Source organism: Protopterus annectens, chromosome 5.part1 (genome assembly GCF_019279795.1).
Source record: "Protopterus annectens isolate FY-2018-M chromosome 5.part1, PAN1.0, whole genome shotgun sequence".
NCBI classification, from domain to species: Eukaryota; Metazoa; Chordata; order Ceratodontiformes; family Protopteridae; genus Protopterus; species Protopterus annectens.
The window spans coordinates 455,155,221-455,172,850 of NC_056736.1; the positions used below are offsets into that span (position 1 = coordinate 455,155,221).

At 44.2% G+C, this 17,630-nt stretch overlaps 1 protein-coding gene across 2 annotated transcripts in view; it reads right to left on the bottom strand.

The window, feature by feature from the left end:
- MPZL1 (myelin protein zero like 1) overlaps positions 1-17,630 on the bottom strand; it is a 1,012,702-nt gene that overhangs the window by 132,391 nt on the left and 862,681 nt on the right. The window lies entirely within an intron of this gene.

The window sequence follows — 17,630 nt, forward strand, 5'->3', positions numbered from 1 at the left end:
AAATAAGACAAAAAACAAAACATGAGGCATACGAAATAATGCATGAACATAAAAATGCAATGTGAAGAATCAAACATAAAAGGATGACACTCATGCTGCATGCTTACAGTTTGCTCCTACAACTGGAACATTTTTGAAAATGACTGTCCTTTCAAACAGTTTTAAGATTCTTAATCCCAGTGTAAAGTTTTTATACAAATGCCAGTTAGTGAAAAACTAGCAGAAAAGCGAAATACTATGTAATTTAAATGGTGCTGAGCAGATTTAGCAAAGCATGTCTATCAAGGAAATAATGTTTGGATGTTCCTTTGGTACAATGACAAATTAGCAGCAACTGGTTAGTATACGGGTGGCCATGTGTGGAACTTATATATATATATATATATATATATATGTGTGTGTATATATATATATATATATATATATATATATATATATATATATATATATATATGTGTATATATATATATATATATATATATATATATATATATATATATATATGTGTGTGTATATATATATATATATATATACATGTGTGTGTGTATATATATATATATATATATATACATACATATTATATATTTTATATATATATATACATAGATATTATATATTTTATATATATATACATACATACACACACACACACACACACACACACACACACACACACACACATACATACACACACACAGTACAGCTTACAGCTTCAGGAACCTGCATGGTCCTTAACTCTCATTCAAATATCCTAAAGTTCACTCCTCCTCATCTTCCCAAATTTCCTAGAAGTAGACCACTTTCCATAGGTTAGTCCTTAACGGACAGAGGGAGTGGAGGAGCACTCAGTAACAAGCTTACAATATGGGACTGCACGAAAGCTACTTTCTGTTGGGTAAGACTGCTTGACAATGTAGGGTTTCTGGACTACATCTGATACAACCCACGGTCCTAAGGTCCTGCACCATGGCTTGGCAAGCAGAACAAGCAGGCATTAACAAGAAAACAAACAAAACCAGCAAAGCCCCAGTTACATTGGCCAGCAAAACAAGACTAGTACACTTACAGGAAAAGCCAACGTTTTTTTGTTTACCATCACAACCTGGTAGGAGACAAAAGGCTACTTAAAGAGCATCACTTCAGCTTGATAAGATACTGGTTCGCCACACTTTCTGTATGCACTCTTATGGTGCAGACACCCATAGTTAACTTCTAATCTTTTAAACAATACATCTCTCCTTAACTCAGCTTACAAAAATGCACGTTTCCTTATAATCCTATGGCTTTTCTACCTCAAATATTTTGGCTTAAAAAGCACTATATTCAGCATCTCCTTTACAAGGGAACTTTTTAATGTACCAAGCATTTTTTAATCCTATTCTGTTTCAGTGAACATATCTAGATGTACAGTAGACAATTTTTTCCCCACAGAAAAAAACTGATAAGGGCAAGACTACAATAATAATTAATGTAGGACTGATTAACTTGAAGATGTCTCATTCTGCTCTATCTACCAGGGGTGAGGTGGGGGGGGGGAGAGACAAGTATCTTCCACGTATATCAATATAAAAAGATTTACCCTGAGAGCTAAGTAATTACACAAAAGATGACATTTACACAGTCTCATGAGAAAGAACAGTTGTGTACACTTATAAATGCATATGTTAGAGTGTATTCACTGTTGCAGTCATCACTTGTGGGTTATCCCTGCTGGGTGGCCCTCGGCCAGCCTGAATACCAGAGTAGGGAGTATCCCTCCTGGGTCGGTTGCAGGTCACTTAAGACTGACGTCATGTTCTCAGGGCTATAAACAGTGGAAGCTGATGCCATTACATCAGTTTTTCTTGCCCCCAACTTACAGCAGCCCTGCCCAGAAGGCCTGAGGAAGGCCAACCTGGGATAAGCTATTAGGTATAATTAGATATGAAGAAACAACAGACCTGCAACAGTGAATACACTCGAACATCTACATTTATGGTAAGTGCAAACTGTACAATGTTATTCATGTTTCACTGTTGCAGTCATCACTTATGGGAAGACTCCCAACGCTGAAAATAGGGTGGAAGGAAGGGAAGGCTTGCATTGCTCTAAGTGGAAGCCACTATGCCCTGCAGGACTGCTGAAACAAAGCCTGCCCGGGATTTGGAGTAAAGAGGCACTCGGTAGTGTTTTGTGAAGGTGTGAGCAGATGTCCAAGTGGCAGCTTCTAGAATATCCTTGGTAGGAACGCCTCTGAAGAAGGCAGTGGAGGCTTATGCTGCCCTAGTGGAATGGCTTCTGACAGGACTGGGAGGAATTTTCCCATGGAAGGAGTAGCAGAAATGCATGCAGATAGATATTAATTTACAAATGGTCTGCTTAGATTCAGGTTTCCCCACTGCCCCTGGGGCAAAGCTGACCAGCAGCTGGTCAGTCTTTCTGAAGGACTTGGTTCTATCCAGATAGCATCTAAGCTGTCTGCGCACATCTAATGTCTGTAGGAACCTTTCCCCCCTATTTTGAGGGTTTGGAAAGAAGGTAGGGAGATGGATAGCCTGATTTGAGGGTCATGACAGACACCACCCTTAGGCATGAATGAGGGGTTGGTTCTAAGATGCCCTGTCTGCATGGAAGGTAATGAAAGGTTCAATAACCATGAGGGGACTGCAGCTCTGAAACCCTCCTGGCTGAGATTATGGCCAGCAGGAAGGCAGTATTCTAAGAGAGATGCTTCATATCTGCTGAAGCAGCTGGTTCAAAAGGAGTTAAGGTCAGTTTCTCCAGTACATAGTTCAGGTCCCACGCAGGAGTGGGTGGTCTTCTAGGTGGTCTGATGTGTGACCCCCCCTCTAAGGAATTATTTTAATAGGGGGTGGGAGAACATAGGCTGTTCTGAAGACGAATGAGCAGAGATAGCTGAGGCATGAATTTTGATTGGCAAGTTTGATGATCCTTTTTGCACAAGCTCAGTCAGGTAATCTAAAACTAAGGTGAGAGTGGCATGGGAGCTGCTTGTACCCTTAGCTTGGCACCATGTAGCAAATCTTTTCCATTTTATGGAGTAGGATCTCCGGGTGCTGGGCCTCTTGGCCTCCTTAACGATATCCAGAACCTGCATTCTGAAAGGTGGTCTGACATCTGCCTCTGGGGTATAAGCCAAGTGGATAGGCTGAGTGTTTGAAGATTTGGATGCAGTACTGACCCTTTTTCTTGGGTTAGCAGTTTTTCTGTGAGAGGCAGGCTGATAGGTAGCTCCTTGGTCAGGCTGAGGAGCAAGGGGTACCAGTATTGCCTGGGCCAGTTTGGGGCTATGAGAATAGCTCTTGGCCCTTCCTCCCTGATCTTTAGAAATACCCTGGGAATCATTGGCAAGGGAGGGAAGGCGTACACAAACATGTTGCCCCAGTGGAAGGAAACAGCATCCACCTTCCAAGCTCGTGGGTAGAACTCCCTGGTGCAGAACCTGGTCAATTGTTTGTTTTGCATGGCTGCAAAGAGGTCCACCTCTGGTATCCCCCAGAGGTGATTGATTGCGAGGAAGGTTTCCTTTTGTAGCTGCCATTCGTGGGGGTCCAGTACACTCCAGGTTGAGACGGTCTGCTAGGGTGTTGTGCTCTTGGGACGTACTGGGCTATCAGATGTAGGCCCAACAATGAGGCTGCCTTCTGCCAGATAAGCATAGCTAGATGACAAAGGGGGTAGGAGTGAGTCCCCCCTGCTTGTTGATGTACCACATGACCACAGTGTTGTCTGTTTTGATCAAGAGCACTCCTGATCTGAGGTGGGTCTTGAAAGCTGTTGTAGCCCTATGCATTGCCATCATTTCCTTTAGGTTAATGTGGAGGGCTAGATCTCTTTGATCCCAGGTGCCCTGGGTGCACATGTCCCACATGAGTCCACTCCAGGCAGTGTCTGAGGCATCTGTGGTGATGGTCTGGCCTTGGGGAAGGGCGATAAAAGGTAGGCTCCTGTTCAGAGTACATACCTCTGCTCACACCATAGGAGTTCCTTCCTCAAGCAGGGAAGCAGAGGAAGCTGCAGCTCCTGTAACTGAGAATGCTGGCACCATAGGTTTCTAAGGTGCCATTGCATCTTCCTCATGTGTAGCATGGTCAAGGGCACCAACAGGATGCCGGATGCCATGTACCCTAGTGCTTGCAAGAACTTCCTGGCTGTGAGGTGTGTCCTGTGAGCTAACTGGGAAAAATAGAGGGGGAGAAAGCTCTGCTTTTCTGGATAGAGAAAGGCTCTTTGGGTGGATGTGTCCAGGAGAGCTCCCAAGAAGGTTATCCATCTTGTGGGCCTGAATTTGAATTTTTCCTTGTTGATGGTAAATCCCAAAGAGATTAGAAGGGTTTGAACAAAAGTGAGATCCTGCAAGAGTTTTTCCTTGCTGTCCGCCTGGATGAGGCAGTTGTCCACATAGGGATAAATCTGCGTTTTTCTGTCTGCAAAAGTCAATGCCAGGAGCCAAGCATTCGGTGAAGACTCTGGGAGCAGTAAATAAGCCAAAGGGTAGCGCAGAGAATTGAAAGCACTCGGAGCCTGCTCTGAAGCGTAGGAAACTCCTGCAGGATTCCCTTATGGGAAAAGTACAGTTTTGTACCTACCATAAATGTAGATGTTCGAGTGCTAATACAGCTGCAGTAATCACAGATGGGATTTCTGCCATCAGGCGGGTCCTCGGTCGGCCGAATTCCAAAGTCTAGGTCCGGCGTCGGTTGTTGTCGCTTTCTTTCCTGACGTCAGTGAGGCAGGGGTATATAAGACACAGCCAACGCCATTTTCTTCAGTCTTTCTTGCCCCAGATGTCAGGTGCCCCCAGGAGGAAGGCAATACATAAATTATATTTATATACATGCAATGCAATATAATCAAAAATCAGTAGTTGCAAGCAAATATACCATAGAAGGATAACCCAATCAGGTTGCATGAAGAGGGGTTAGGTCTTAGGCCCTTACCAAGAGGGGAAGGAGGGAGGGAAAACTGTACTGCAGCTGTATTAGCACTCGAACATCTACATTTATGGTAGGTACAAAACTGTACTATGTTCATCGTGCATACAGCTGCAGTAATCACAGATGGGTAGAATCCCAAAGCTATGCACAGGGTGGTAGGCACTAGGTGGAACTGGGATGAGCCAGAATGCCCTGCAACACAGCAGTGGCAAAGCCTGCTCTAGTTTTGGAATATAAAGGCAGGTGGTAGTGTTTTGTGAAGGTATGCACAGAACTCCAAGTGGCTGCCTCCAAAATATCTTTGGTAGGAACTCCTCTGAGGAAGGCTGTAGAGGTAGCTGTGGCCCTGGTGGAGTGGGATCTGATGCCTGTAGGGACAGATTTTCCATGATAGGAGTAACAAAACCGTATGCAGTGGCCTATCCATTTTGAAATTGTCTGTTTGGTAACTGGCTTCCCTTGAGCTCCTACAGCATAGGACACAAAAAGTTGTTCTGATTTCCTGAAAGGCTTTGTTCTGTCCAAATAATAACGTAGCTGTCTATGGATGTCTAAGGAGTGTAGCAGCCTTTCCCCTTTGTTTTGAGGATTGGGGTAAAAGGTAGGTAAGTGTATGGCTTGATTTAAAGCTACCCTGGATACCACTCTAGGCATAAATGACGGGTTGGTTCAAAGGGAAACCCTGTCCTGATGGAAGATGAGAAAGGGCTGCACAGCCATGAGGGCTTGTAGTTCCGAAACCCTACGAGCTGAGGTAATGGCCAGAAGGACAGCTGTTTTCCAGGACAAATATTGCAAATCTGTTGAGGCAGCTGGTTCAAAGGGAAGCAATGTTAATTTTTCTAGAATGTAATTAAGATCCCAGGCTGGCATTGGTTGTTTCCTTGGTGGTCTTATATTTTTAGCCCCTCTGAGGAACCGTCTTAAGAGTGGGTGAGAGAATAAGGATGGATCCGTGTTGAGTTCTGTAGAAATGGCTGAGGCATGGATTTTTATGGAGGAAAATGAAAGTCCACTGTTCAGCAGCTCAGCTAGATACTGTAACACCCGAGGCAAATTCAGTTTTCTAGGGTCCTGGCCTTTTTTCTCATTCCAAGAGCAAAACCGTTTCCATTTTGCGGAGTAAGCCTTTCTAGTAGATGGCCTACTGGCCTCCAAAATGACATCCTGCACATCTTTGGGGAGTAGGGTCTGTTGTGGTGTTAAGGAATTTTCCATGCAGCGAGATTGAGTGTTTTCAGCTGACTGTGAAGAGTTTTGTACCTGTGCTGAGTCAGCAGAAGAGGCATTAGAGGTAGGGACCAGGGAGGAGTATGTGTTAGGCTCCTCAGGAGTGGGTACCAGTGTTGTCTTGGCCAGTCTGGAGCAATCAGTATCATCTTCGGTCTGTCTGCTCTTGCTTTCAAGAGCGCCTTGGGCAGAAGAGGCAGAGGTGGGAAAGCGTAAACTGTCCATGCTGTCCAACTGAATGAAAGGCGCCCACTCTCCAAGCCTTTGGATGAAAGGTCCTTGAACAAAACTTTTCCAATTGAAGATTCCTGTGGGAGGCGAAGAGATCTATGTCTGGCCTCCCCACGCTTGGATTATCTTTGTAAACACTTGAGGATGCAACTTCCATTCGTGTGGATCTGTCATATTTCTGCTTAGATTGTCTGCCAGCGTGTTTTCCAAACCTGGCAAGTACTGTGCTTGAAGTTCGATTTGCCATTCCAGAGCCAAGTTCCAAAGTGTCATGGCTAGTCTGCACAGGGGGATGAATGTGTTCCTCCTTGTTTGTTTATGTACCACATTACTGTGGTGTTGTCTGTTCTTATCAATAATTGTCCTGGATGCAGGAGGTCCTTGAAAGCTGTAATTGCATTTATCACTGCTAGCATTTCTTTTGATTGATGTGAAGGTGCTTTTCCTTTTGGGACCATTTGCCCTGAATGCACCTGTCTGTCATGTGCGCCCCCCAGGCGTAATCTGAGGCGCCTGTTGTGATGACTTGATTTGCTTGAGGCTTGCAGAATGGGAGACCTGTGTTTGTTTGACATGCTTGGGCCCACCATAGAAATTCCTTTTGCAAACATGGAATTATTGGTATTATTGTTTCCAAACTGTGGCTGTGTTGAGACCATAGGTTTTTTAGGTACCATTGAAGTTTCCTCATATGCAACTTTGCACATGGGATTAAAAGAATGCAAGATGCCATGAAGCCCAGAGCCTGCAGGATTTTCCTTGCAGTAAGCTTGGTACAATTTGCTAGTATTTTGAAGTACTGAGTTAGTTGCCCCTGTTTTTCTGGCGTAAGATAGGCCATCTGGGTGTTTGTGTCCAGGTTGGCACCCAGGAAAGTTATTTTCTGAGATGGTGTTAGCCTGGATTTCTCTTTGTTGATTGTGTATCCAGAGAATTCAGTAACCGTGTTGCATAAGCCAGTTGTTCCAGAAGTATGCGCTTGCTGTCCACTTGGATCAGGCAGTTGTCCAAATAAGGGTAAATTTGGATCCCTTGAAGTCTGCAGTAGTCAATTACTGATGCCAGGCATTTTGTGAATACTCTGGGCGCAGTAGATAAGCCAAAGGGCAATGCAGAGAATTGATAGTGGATTGAACCTGCAAGAAATCTGAGGTATCTTCTGCAGCTTTGTCTGATTGGGACATGCAGGTATGCCTCCTTGAGGTCCAATGTTACCAGCCAAAACTCCTTGCCCAGCATGGGAAGAAGCTGCTGTAATGTGAGCATCTTGAATTTTGGTACGAGTAAGAATGTGTTTAGGATGGATAAGTCCAAAATGGGTCTCCAGTCGGTTCCTTTCCTTGGTACCAGAAATAGCCTGGAATAAAAACCTTGACCTTGTTCGTGAGTAGGTACCTCTTGAATAGCTTTCATGTCTATGAGCTTTGAAATTTGTAGTTGTGCCTCTGCCCTTTGATTGTGTGCAGGTTTGGCATGCCTCTCATTTTTGGAAGAGTGTGAAAATGAAATCTGTAGCCTCTGTTTATAACGTCCAGGATCCATTTGTCTGTTGTGACAATATGCCAATTTTTTGTAAATAATGCCAGCTTTCCCCCCAAGGGTGCTGCCAGCTGAGAGTTGCTTGGCATGGAAAGGAGGAAGTCATTGGGTTTGTTTCCTGTATTGTTGTGCACTGTCTTCGCCACCTCTTGGTGCTGGAGTTTGCCATTGCCTGCCTCTATATGATCCTTGTGATTGTCCTCTGCCCCTTGTGCGCCTGTATCTACCTCTTTGGGGCTTTTCCGTGGCTGGAAAGGACCAGTTTTTAGAAGGCCAATTTCTGCTAAAACGTGGTGGTTGAACCTGTAGAAAAGCTTTGACAGTTTGCATAGATTTGGCTTTTTCTTCCATTTTCCGTAGTATCTCCTCAACATTAGTACCAAATAGCACATCCTTTTGTAAAGCAGCATCTAGTAGTTTAGCTTTCACATGATCAGGCAAGATTTGTTCCCTAAGCCAGGCATGTCTACGAATGACTGATCCTGTAACAGCAGCTCTACTTGAGGCCTCTAGGGCATCATAGCCACATTGTAAGGTGTGTTTACCCACTTGTTCTGCACTATGCATCATATCCTGCAACTCCTTCAAATCTGGTTGTTCAGGTTGAGACATTTTATTTCTTAATTGTGATAACAGAAACTGCTGATATTTAAACATATGAAACTGACAATTTAAGGCCCTCATCGCTAGGGTGGCCGAGGTATATACCTTTTTTCCCCACCTTTCTAAGGATCTTGACTCTCTTCGAAGGTAGTGGATTCTTAGCAGTAGAGGCCTTCATTCCCTTGGGGCCTTGAGAAATGGTTTCAGGGTCAGCATTATGGCTTTTGTAAAGAAATTGGTGAGAGTTAGGAACTCTGTAGTACCTATCAGGCTTGACTGGGGCAGGAGGCAGGGAATCCGGATTAAGGCAAGCCTCCGAATAAACATCATCAAGTATGTCCAAGACAGGAGGTATCGCCAGAGGTCTGTGTTGAGGTAACAAAAGAAATTCCCCAAGTCTTTTCTTGGAATCAGAAAAGTCTTGGCCTTCCCAATGGAAGTGTTCCCTCAAGGTGTGCAAGGTTTCCCCAAAAGAAAAATCCTCAGGAGGAGATACAGAAGGAATGGACTGCTCTGCATCAGAATCTTCAAAAGGGGAGTAAGAGTGTCCCTCTACATCAGAATGTTCTGAAAAAATGGAGCCCTGATCAGAAGAGGGAGAATCTTCCTCCACTCTGGGTCTCTTGTCTGGAGGGGACTGGGAACCCCGATAAGAGTAATTAAATCCTCAGCCATTTTAAGCATCTGCTTTTTAGGCATGGGGCCTGGAGATGGGCCCTGTGCAACAGGCCTCTTGGGATGCCTGGCTGATTTGGACTTAGTAAAGGCCTTAATGGAAAAGGAAGATGAGGGTCTAAAGACACCATGGGTGGAAGTGGACCTGTCCACATTAGGAGGCTCAACGCTCACAGTGGCTTTGGTGGTTGTAGTCTGGGTATGGGCCGAGGTACCTGCGGTCTCGGTTACAGAACACACCGCCAAAGAAGTGTCGTCGGTAGTCAGGGACTGCATAGGCGTCTCGCTGAGAACCGGACCACGTGTAGCCGGTTTTGGCATGGTGTCGGTGGGGACCGCGGACCTCGCGTGTCGGTCCTTGTCCTTGCATTTTTGGACAAAACGGTAGTCAGAGTCTCCGACGACATTTTATAATCAAAGGCTTTACCAAAAAAGTGTTGGGCGAACTCCGCCCGACGCTTAATAGTGCGTTTATTGAAAGTAGCGCAAAAGCGACAGCCCGAGACGTCGTGGTCTGGGCCTAAACAAGGTATGCAGAGGGAATGGAAATCCTTATGTGGTATTTGCTTCCCACAAGAAATACAATTGTTAACTTTTTCTGACATAGGTCTGAGGCAAGAAAAGTTTCCCCAACGGGGTACTTAGCTTTAAAGAAGACTTCGGTTTCCAATTTTTCGTAAATTCAGGAGCTGGCCGACCGGCACTTGCGAACTGCTTCTGCTTCGGGCACCGCGCGGCAAAAAAGACTGAAGAAAATGGCGTTGGGCTGTGTCTTATATACCCCTGCCTCACTGACATCAGGAAAGAAAGCGACAACAACCGACACCGGACCCAGACTTTGGAATTCGGCCAACCGAGGACCCGCCTGATGGCAGAAAACCCATCTGTGATTACTGCAGCTGTATGCACGATGAACATCATGGAGGTAGGTATCTTTTAAATCTAGGGTCACTAGCCAAGAATTTGGTGTTGGCATTGGCAAGAGCTTTTGAGTGTTAGCATCTTGAATTTTGGCACAAGGAGGGACAGATTTAATGTGGATAGGTCTAGGATAGGGCTCCAGGTGCCCTCTTTTCTGGGTACTAGGAGCAATCTTGAATAAAATCATTTTCCCTCTATCCTCTGGCACTGGCTTCACTGCCCCTCGAACACAGAGTTTTTAAATATGGCAGAGGACCTCTGTCCTCTCTTTGAAAGAGAATCCGTATCCTTGGGGAAATGATGTTTAGGACCCAGTGATCTGCTGTGATGGTGTGTCACCTGTCCAGGAATAGAGATGACCTTCTTCCTAGCCTGGGGGTGGGCTGAGGGTGGAGAGGGGGAGTCACTGAGTCCTTGGGGTAGGGAGTGGACTTAGAACTCCCTTGCCTAGGAGTGGTACAGGTCCACTATCCAGGCCTCGGCTGGCTTTGGTGCTGCTGCCTGGAGGGCCTATCTCTGTGTCCCTTTCTTTGCACAGTCTTGGTTTGAGCAGGAAAGGACCAGTGTTTGGTGGGAAAGTTCCTACTAAATCCGGGGGGGGGGGGGTTGTACCTGCAGGAAGTCTATCTGCATGGACATAGCCTTATCTTCCATTTTTTTGATTACCTCTTCAGCTTTAGGGCCGAACAATTGTTCTCTATCCAAGGGGGCATCCAGAAGTTTTGATTTTATGTGATCAGGAAAAGATTGCTCTCTCAACCATGCATGTCTATTGATGACTGATCCTGAAACAGCAGCCCTACTAGAGGCTTCTACAGCATCAAATCCGCAATGTAGGGAATGTTTTGCCACTTGAGAGCTGAAGTGCATCAGATCTCCTAGTTCTCTGGTAGTACCACTGTCTGGTAAGGAGGGAATTTTCTGCTTTAATAAATCCAGTGTGTTCTGTTGCTATTTTAGCATGTGGAACTGGCAGTTGAGGGCTCGAATGGCTAGGGTAGCTGAAGTATATACCTTTTTGCCCCATTGGTCCAAGGCCCTGCTCTCCTTGTCAGAGGGCATTTTTTTTTTTTTTGGAGGAACTGTCCCAAGCCCCCTTGGGTCCCTGAATGATTACCTCCGGGTCGGCTGCAGGGTTCTTAAATAAATACTTATGGGTATGAGGCATCCTGTAATATCAATCAGGCTTTCTGGGTACAGGAAGGAGGGCATCAGGTGTGAGTCTGGAGTCCAGGAAGACTTCCTCCACCACATCCAGAATGGGAAGGATGGCTAAGTGTTTGTGCTGTGGTAAAGTCCAGGAACTCTCAAGCTTTTCTTCAATTGGGGATAGTCTTGAGCTTCCCAATGGAAATGCTCTCCAAGGGTATTTAAGGTCTCTCCAAAAGAGAGGTCCTCAGGAGGGGGATGCATATGGAATGGATTTGTTTGCATCAGAATCCTCGAAGGCTGTCAGGGGCTGTTCAGCGTCTAGAGTCCAGAAATGCTGAGTCCTCAGACTCTGGCTCTGAAAGCACCTCTGGAAAATGGTCCCTTTTTCTCTTGGCTGGAGAAGCCAGAGCAGACTGGTTCCCTCTGATGACACTGATTAAGTCTTCGGTAACTGCTGTAACTGAGCAGGTTGGGTGGGAGGTGATGGTTGACAGCATAGAAGAATGACTTTTTCTATTAGTGACCTTGCTTTTACGCCTCAGAAATTCAATGTGCCTGGGTGTGGTTTTGGCTGGCGGCGTAGCAGTCGGTTTTTGTCTGGCATTGGTTACCCAGAAAGCCTCCTCAGAAGCCAGTGCCTGCAAAGTGGCTCCAAACCCAACTGCAGGGCTGACTATCGACAATTCAGATTGAGAAGCCTGATCTGGCAGACTACCAGACTCCAAAAGGGTCTCGGTAGAGGCCTGCGGTTGCTGTACAGCTGTCAGGGCCTGCGTAGGCACCTCACTGAGTTCCGCTGTACTAGTGGATGGTAGGCTGGCTGACTTCAGGTTTGTGTCATCTGTGGGCCTAACTTTCTGTGGTATATCCTTTTCCCTCTTTTTAGGGATTTCCACCGTAGACTGACAGATGGATGCCATTTCACACAGGTAACTCATTTCCCTGAAATGCCTGGATACAAATTCAGCTCCTCTACAGATGGTCCTAGCATTAAATAAAGCACAGAACAGACATCTGGGGATGTCATGGTCTGGGCCTAAATAAGTCATGCACAGATTATGGAAGTCTCGGTGTGGTATTTTTTTTCCACAGCGGAGACAATTATTTACTTTTTTGGACATCGGTTAAGTGCAAGAAAAAGATCCCCAACAGCGCACTTAGCTTTAGTAGTTTTTCTTCCTCACTCTGGCAATGGCCGACCGACGCACTCGTGAACTGCTTCGGGCTCCATGGCAAGAAAGACTGATGTAATGGCGTCGGCTGCCTCTATTTATAGCCCTGATGACCTGACATCAGTCTCAAGTGACCTTGCAGCCAACGCAGGAGTGATACTCTTTACTCTGGTATTTGGGTCGGCTGTGGGCTACCCAGCAGGGATAACCCACAAGTGATGACTGCAATAGTGAAACACAAAGAACATTTACTTAGAAACAGTATTAAAAAAACACATACACACCATGGAGCCTCAGTGACTTTATCCAGTAAAACACAAATTAACTAGCTGGCTCTGTAGCATAAAGATTTTGGCCCTATCTATGCCCCGGATGAACTGTATTCGATTAGAAGCAAGAAAATAGGTGGGAGTGAAATAAGAGACCAATACTGGTTCGTATACTGTGGGGGAAGGAGGGTGCAAGAGGTTGGTGGTGTCTTGCCACAAGAACTCCACCTAGAGGAAAGTCAGACACTGCAGTTCCTGCAACTTGTGAATCCAAAAAGCTAGAACTCTACCCATTTTCAAGTGTGCAACTGAGACTGCGGTTCAAGTACAATGGACCTTGCCATGTGCTTTCCTACCAAAGAAGGGTGAAGACCAAAGAGAAAACTCTCCAAACCCCTGATAAAGGATGTTTTTACAAGCTCTAATACTCACCCGCACTTCCACTATCCTAGGAAATACAGAATCAACAATTTGCTATAAATTACAGATTACACTTACTACATCTACTATCAAGATTCTACAGCAGCTGTCAACTCATAACTGTACAAAGTTCACTGAACTGATTGCAAGTATGTAATGCTAGTAAAAAGCCAATCAGCTGCACTCAAAAACAGCAACTTGTAACAGCAGCATTTTTAATTACCAGCCACCTTGCTAGCAAATGCAACAAACTCTGCAGCAACTAGATTTCTTCTTAATGCTTCTAGAACAAGCTGACAGAATGCATCATATGGTATACGGTCTACTTACTGTTCAATTTGAAGTCTACATTTTCTCGATTGATGCTAGACAGACACAGACAGACTACGTAAAGAGTCTAACAATTCTGTGCAAAGAATGAAGGCTGAACTGCTAAACAGGATTCATCCTCATAGCTGGCTTTAGGCACCAAACCCTGCAGTCGCTCGGGGCCCCCAACCACAGCAAGTTATCTTATCCTGATATTTTGTAACATATCTGTAAAACCAACAAAAGCTAGTACAGCAGTATTGTATACTTAAACCACGAGGATAATGACTCTTATTTATATCTCTCTTAAAATTCAAAGATATTTCTGATTGTAGCAACAGTGTTTTGTCAAGTAACAGGCATCAGAATTCCACTAAATATTTTACCAGGGACATAGTGCCTCTAGCTTAGTTAAACCCTGCTGTTGGGCATTTTCTACAGTAAAACTAACTACATAGCCAGTTTTAGGTCCCTGTAAAACCCATGCCTGCAGGGGGCCCCCTTAATCATCTTTGACTCTGTGGGGGCCCCACAAAAGCTGCTGCTGGTTGGGGAAAAATGAAGAAAAAAATGTATTAATTTCCTAATTATGCTCTTTAACCTGAACATGGCTGAGTTATGAGCCTGTTAGGATGAAGCTGATAATGAACATGAGCAAGGTAAGCACTAGAGAGGTCAACAGCCCAGAGTGACTTACCTCAGTGCAAACTTTAGATTTTAAGAAGAGCTGATGCTTCCGATCATCAGGGATAGTTTCTCTTTCAGGTAGTTTCATAAATAATACCAGAACACCAGATACTATAACTCAATTTCTTTGCTTAAGAATTCAATGCAATCCCAAAAATAATAGAATAAAGGCTCAGACTCTAATTCACTTAAAAAGTTACTTAAATAACATCTTTTGCATCAACATGTATTTTTGGACAATAAGTATAAAACTCGGATGTCTTGATTGATTGAATGTTTGTAATCCTGAATGATTTACTAGCAAATCAGACTTTTTATGAAGGACAAAGCAAAAGTATGAACAAAATCAGGGAAGGTCTGTGAAATCAGGGACAGCGACTGGTATACATTACTCCTCAATGAGATAAATCTTAAACCTTCTGCTGTTTGACGACTGCTAAACAGCAGTCACTGATCTGGTGTGGCAATACCAATGTTGCACAAGGTACTGCTGTTTGCTGAAATAAGCACAAAACTAGTAGTGGTGTGTGTGTAAAAAATATCATTGATTTTTATCTGTGCATGCACCCAATAATGCCAAGACACAGATATTATTCTTCTGTATATCAGTAAAAAATGTACCCAACAAGTAATTATATTTTGAAAGTAACACAACATATATCACAGAACATTCAGACACTTAGATATTCTTGTAGTCTGGTGACCCCTACTCACCAGACTGTCTAAATGGATAATGCTGACTCCCTTAAACAGTCATTATAGCTTGTGTCTGAGCTGCGGGCAGGGTTTCTCACAGACCTCAGAGGTGTAGAAAGAAGGTTACTATAGCTTGTATACTGTCTAGAAGCAACAAATTCGAATATATTACTGAAATCCTTCTCACAATCACATATCAGGCACATATACATGTGGCTGCCTTTGAGGGCTAGGGGTGAACGTGCTATTGTATATCAGCAGTCACTTGAAATATATGACTAAGGCAATTTAAATCTCTGCTTTCATCCCAGTCTAACACCAGAGGGATGCATAGGCAGTGACTGTCTTTTGTGGGGAGGTAGGCAGTATTCCCAGATAAAGACTTAAGTATTCACACAACTACTGGCTTGTTAGTTTACTGTAAGCTACTATTTTGTCAGCTTTGAAAATTAAGCCTTGGGCACAATTTATGTCTTCCTAAAGAAATAAAAAGAAGACTGAAATTCCTTTCTGTTTCATGATTTTTGTTTAGACCACCATTGGAGTAAAATGTTGAGAAAATGCTCTAAAACGCATCCCAGACCATCTGTAAACCTATGGCTTCTTGGGCCCTGGCTTATTTGAGGTATTTCCTAAATGGTTATTACTGTGCTGTCTTGTTCAGGAAATATGTGTTGAAAGGATGCAAGGAAAAAGTACAGTTTTGTACCTACCATAAATGTAGATGTTCGAAGATCCACATTGCTGCAGTCCTTACTTATGGGTAGTCCGCTGTCCTCGGTCGGCCCGAATACCAAAGTATTAGGCTGACGTCGGTCATGGGCGCCTAGATCTGACATCAGAGCGTCAGGGTATAAAGGCGCATGATCGACGTCATATCCTCAGTCTTTTCTTGCCCCAGATGTCAGAAGGCCAAACCAGAAAGGCCACAGCCAAAAACAGAATACCTCCCAAAACATGCCCAACAACAACCATCACCTAAAGCATAGCACCAAGTCAAACTACAGTGGGGAAGGAGGGAGGGTAATTGACTGCAGCAATGTGGATCTTGAACATCTACATTTATGGTAGGTACAAAACTGTACTATGTTCTTCATCTCACATTGCTGCAGTCCTTACTTATGGGTAGAATCCCAAAGCAACGGAAAGGGAGGATGGTAAAATCATAAAGCATTAGGGGCCGCTAAAATGCCCTGTAAAATTGCAGTAGCAAATCCAGCCCTAGACTTAGAATAAAGAGGAAGGTGGTAATGTTTAGAAAAGGTATGCACTGAACTCCAAGAAGCTGCCTCCAAAATGTCTTTTGTAGCTACCCCCCTTAGAAAGGCCGTAGAAGTAGCAGTAGCCCTAGTGGAATGAGGCCTGATTCCAGCAGGAATCTCCTTACCATGATGGGAATAACAGAAAGAAATACAAAACCCAATCCATTTACAAATAGTTTAACCCAAAGCAAACAAAACAAACAATTGCTGAGACTGTCTGAATTCCTTGGTTCTGCTCAAATAACAACGCAACTGCCTGTGAATATCCAAAGTATGCAAAATTTTCTCCCCTTTATTTTGGGGGTTTGCATAAAAAGTAGGTAAATGAATAGTTTGAGTTAAGGCCACACTAGAAACCACTTTAGGCATAAAGGAAGGATTAGTACGCAAAGATACCCTATCCTTATGAAAAATCAGGAAAGGTTCCACTGCCATGAGGGCCTGTAATTCAGAAACCCTTCTTGCAGAGATAATGGCCAACAAAAAAGCAGTTTTCCATGACAAATACTTTAACTCGGCAGTAGCTGCAGGCTCAAAAGGTTGTAGAGTAAGTTTTTCCAACACAAAATTGAGATCCCAAGCAGGAGTAGGAGCTCTACGTGGGGGTCTTATATTCTTTGCCCCTCTAAGAAATTGCTTAAACCAAGGATGAGAGAATAAAGGAGGGTCACAATCATAGTGAGCAGAAATGGCTGCAGCATGAACCTTTATTGAGGAGAAAGACAAATCCTTGTCCAATAGCTCAGTAAGATATTGAAGAGCAACACTTAAATCAGGTTTGGAGACATCAAGGTCCTTTCCTTTGCTCCAAATAAAAATCTCCTCCATTTATCAGCGTAAACTTTCCTGGTACTAGGCCTCCTGGCCTCCAAAATAACATTCAAAACTTGTTGTGGAAGCTGAGACCTTCCAGAGTCTAAAACAGAATATGCCAGGCTGTTAGATGCAGAGACTGAATCTTGACATTGAGGAAGTGACTGTCCTCTTGTGACAAAAGGTGCGGAATCAAAGGCAGAGGCCATGGAGGTTCTCGTACTAAACTCCTCAGTAGTGGGTACCAGTGTTGTCGAGGCCAACCCGGTGCTATCAAAATCATGGTTGGCTTGTCTTGTCTGGCCTTCAAAAGTACCTTGGGAAGAAGAGGCAGAGGTGGAAAGGCATATACATGCAGATCGTTCCAACTGAATGATAGAGCGTCCACCTTCCAAGCTGTGTGATGAAACATTTTTGTGCAAAACTTTGGCAACTGGTAATTTAGTGGAGAAGCGAACAGATCTATGTCTGGAGTTCCCCATAACACTGTCAACTGTTGAAATACATGAGGATCCAATTTCCACTCGTGAGGATCCACTATTTGTCTGCTCAATACATCTGCTAAGGAGTTCTGTGCTCCTGGAAGAAACCTTGCCTGAAGATTGAGGTGTAGATTGAGAGCAGTTTCCCACAGAATCATCGCTTGCCTGCAAAGAGGGTAAGAATGGGTTCCCCTGCTTGTTGATGTACCACATGACAGTAGTGTTGTCTGTT